We start from the raw sequence: 4,203 nt of genomic DNA, 5'->3' as shown, positions 1-4,203 counted from the left end.
TGCTTTCTATGATGAGTTCTCCATAGAAAATTATGAAATCAAATCAAAACAAAGCAAAGCCACACCGATGTTCCCTTCATCTTTCTTGCGATGAGAAATGAATCACACTGAGCCAGAGTCTTTTTTCCTATAAGCTACTGGATCCTTTTCTATAATGCTCTGAAGATGACTGTCGCTATGCGGATAGTGGAAAATGTCTGCTGTTCTTATGGGTTAATGACATTATGAAACAGTTTTCTACATAAAAAGAGAAACTCCTTCAATTCATTGAAAAATAAGCATAGGATATACAAGTGAAAGGGGATATATATCATCATCTCTCTATATATATACATCTATAGATGAGAGAGAAGGTGTGTGTGAGAGAGACAGCAGGTGTCTGTACATGTGTAAACCAGACTTTGGATTTCTTCGTCACGTGCTTCTCCACTTTAATGTTGATACAGGACTCCTGGCTGGACCCTGAGTGCATCGTTTCTGCTAGACTAGATGGCCAGAAAGTGCTGGCGATCCTCCTGCTTCTGCCCGCCAGATGCATGCTGACATTTCTGGATTTTATTCGAGGGTGGAGGATGAGTCTTCTGTCCTCAAGCTTCTACGGAAAGAGGGGTACTGACCGAGATGTCTCGTAACCTCTTGATAGGGAGTTATGGGCGTCGTTTTTTACTTATTTACTTTTTGCCACATTCGAAAATATCTTTGTCAGCCCTACCAAATGAAGAGAACCAACAATTAATTTGATTTATTTCAACTGAACTCGGTAAAGGTCACTTTTAACCATCAGCTTGACACAATCTGGAATTCCCTGGGATGGGAGTCTTTAGCAGGCGTTGCCTAGATCAGCTTAGGCCAGGGGTGTGGGTCTGGGGGATTATCTTGATTTAGTTAACTGAATGCAGAAGACCTGCTCACTGTGTGTGACAACATTCTCTATGCACTAACCGGATAAGAATGCAGAAAACTAGCTGAACAACGTGCTCATACGTTCATCTCTCTCTGCGCTTGATTGTAGAGGAGACTAGTGGCTTCAAGTTCCTGCCACTGGCACTTCCGCCCAGTGCTTTGTTATAACCTAGACTTGTAAACTAACAAATTCTTCCTCCCCTAAGTTAGTTCTGTCATAGTATATTGTCACAGCTTAAAGACAGGAAACTAGGACAAATGCACACATTGAATTTAAACAACTATTTGACTACTTTCTGTTTATAGACCTTTCTGCTTTTGTTATACACACACACACACACACACACACACACACACACACACACACACACACACGATAATTATGTGGTTGGTATGTTACACAAAGCAAGCATTAGGGAATTTCTTGACGATTTCATAATAAGAGAGATTTCTCCCTTAAAGACCTTTATTATAGACAAGTTGTTTATTTATTTATTTTTTTTTACTCTGATTTGTATTTTATTTCTCCTTTACAAGTTCCACATAATAAGCAAAGGGCTTCTTTGATAATATACTGCTATCTTTTCTGGAAACAATTATATAATAATTTTAAACAACACAAATGTGTACATACATGAGAATGAGGTTTCTGTAGCCTATAAATGCCTCTTTGGGTTTAAAAAGCAAAGGAGCAATGTACTGACAATGCAACTGCAACTCTTAGAAAAACACCAGTTTCCTTACCAAACCTAAGCGTCTAGTAGTACAGCGACCTACCACCCAAGACAGCAATGAGTTCGAGCCACGGGAAGCCAAGAACATTCATCACACCAGTGCAGACCCTCCCCTATCCAACAGCTCGTCAAAGGGCTCGTTATCTTCATCTGAGGAAGACAGCCATCACCCCACGATAGCAGCAGCAAATATACACTTTTGTTACATTTCCGAGTGTCTTAAACGGTCCTTCACACCCAGCACCTCAGGAACTCCATGCAACCATGTGCATAGCTCTTTAGTCTGCTCCCTTCATCTCAACACAGGGGACCAGGTCTTCCTAATTCACTGTAGGTGCCTGGGATAACAAAGGATTTCACCTGAAGGGATGTAAGCAATGCTATTTGATGAGAGCAAGAATAAGGAAAAAGCAGTTATTTCAAAGAAAAGTGTGCTCTGTCACACTAAACTATCAGACCAATGCACGGCATACTGCAAAACTGTAATACAGTATGGTCAAACATGATGTTCTAATATTCAACTGGTCAAGCACGTGAAGATCATCTTCTGAAAGACAAACTGAGCTCTTAGTCTGTGGCTACTTTTGTGTAACTTAAAAAAACGTTGTCTCTCAACAAGGTCTGACACTGATCTTGATCCTTGTTAGGAAGTTTGATATCTGACAATAACAGCTCAGCAGTCAGCTTTCAAGGTCCCCCAGTGCTCATCTTCAGCATTCATCCGAGGACTGGGCATCATCTTGTCCCTCACTTTTCAGTCTCTCCCTGAATACTCTCTTTCTGGATTGTAGCTCTGCATCTTAACATTCAGTCTCTCAGCTAGTTTCTGTGCTGCGAGCTTTGCCTGCATCTCCTCGGAATTCTGCTTTTGCTTTTTTTTTTTTTTTTTTTTAAAGACAGAGTTTCTCTATGTTATCTTGGCTTCCTGGACTCACTCTGTAGATCAGGGTGGCCTCGAACTCACATTGATCCGCCTGCCTCTGCCTCCCAAATGCTGGGATTAAAGGTATGAGCCACCACACCTGGCTGCTTTAGCTCTTTCTGCAGGGCCAGGGACTATTCTATAGAGAGCAGCTGTGCAGGTAGGTGGTGGAGCGGAAGTAGGCAGGCATGCTGCTGTGACGTCATCAAGATGCTGCCTGGCCTTGTGTCTGCGTCTGCGTTGCTGCTCTTCGGAGGAAGCAGGAGACTCGCCCCTCTGACGAGGACTTGGTGAGTCGCTCTTGTGTGGGGAACACATCGGTCTTAAACTTCTGAGGAGGGGGCACTGGCTTTCCGGCTCGCGTTTCTAGCACTTCCGTGTTCGCGGCTTCTCTGGAGTCTCGCTCTGAGGCCTGGAACGTTGTCCGCGCTGGTGCTCTCTTCTCAGGCTGGTCTGAGATTGTGGTCTTCTGCAAGTTAGTGATAAACAGACTGTCAGTGCTGCTGGAAATATCTTCCGTTTGACCTGAACCAGGGCGCTGGGGAGGATGTTGGTTCACTTCAGGCGAGCGTGCCCTGGCTCTGCTGCTGGGAGCTCGGCCTGCGTTCAGTGGACAGCAGCCTCCAAAGTCTCCTCATTCCCTCTGTGAGTGAGATGTGCAGGGCCCGGGGTTTCTGAGCTTGCTTTAGAGGATTTAATGTCTGCAGAGGAACATCCAGGAATTAATGGCGAAGGTTCAAGCATCAGGTCAGAATTCTGGGCCTTGTCCGCGTCAGTATCAGCTCTTGTGCCTGCTCCTTGCCTTAGCTTACAGTCTAAACTGACAGGATTCAAGAGTTCACGTCTCCCTCCAACTTCTTCACGTTCAGGGAGGCAGTGGTGTCTGTGATCTTTTTACCTTCGTTAGGCAATTTGCAATTGAATTTTTCGTTGTGCAAAAGTCTCTCCTGGCACCTCAACCTCTCCTCCAGCTCCACCAAGCACATTGTACATGGGCAGCAGCTGGCGTGGCAGGCAGGATTTCCCAGCGGGGCCCATGACAGGCACAGGTTTCGTTGTCTAGGCGACTCAGGTGCCTGAGCCGGAGTCGCCATTTTCCTGGAAGAGCAGGGCTTCCTCAAGCAGTATTAGTCAAGCTATTTTTAATACTATTCTGACCACCAGGAATGTGCAGAGGACTGTAATGGGAAATACACACACACACACACACACACACACACACACACACACACACACACATATACATATATACTTATATATGTGTGTGTATCAGTTTCAAGTATTTTCCTGTGTGCATACAGAGGTTAAGATAACAAGATGGATGACTAGAAAGATCATATTAACTTAGATAAATTAAGGCAGTTACTTCCATTTCTTTGAAGAAGAAATAGCAATGGCCACACATAGGTTTATTATCTCCATGACTGAATTGTAAAATGTTTGTAGGCAAGTATTATATATGATTATCCTTTGAATATCATAGATCATAGTATCTTATTTGATAGTTTAAGTGAGACAGTAAGCCTTTGAAACTTTTCACCCATTATTTTGGTAAAGAAAGAGGCACATATCATCCTCAAGGGCCATGTGCATTGTAGGTCAGTAAGTGAGAGCAGGGATAGTGAGGAGGAGACTGGATAGTGT

At 43.8% G+C, this 4,203-nt stretch overlaps 1 pseudogene; it reads right to left on the bottom strand.

Moving 5' to 3' along the window:
- Positions 1-2,347: 2,347 nt before the first annotated feature.
- On the bottom strand, positions 2,348-3,653 carry LOC127196100 (DNA-directed RNA polymerase II subunit GRINL1A-like; annotated as a pseudogene).
- Between the last annotated feature and the right edge of the window lie 550 nt (positions 3,654-4,203).

Source organism: Acomys russatus, chromosome 12 (genome assembly GCF_903995435.1).
Source record: "Acomys russatus chromosome 12, mAcoRus1.1, whole genome shotgun sequence".
NCBI lineage: Eukaryota > Metazoa > Chordata > Mammalia > Rodentia > Muridae > Acomys > Acomys russatus.
The sequence above is the reverse complement of the archived record's forward strand: the minus strand, read 5'-3'. Positions and strand labels throughout refer to the sequence as shown.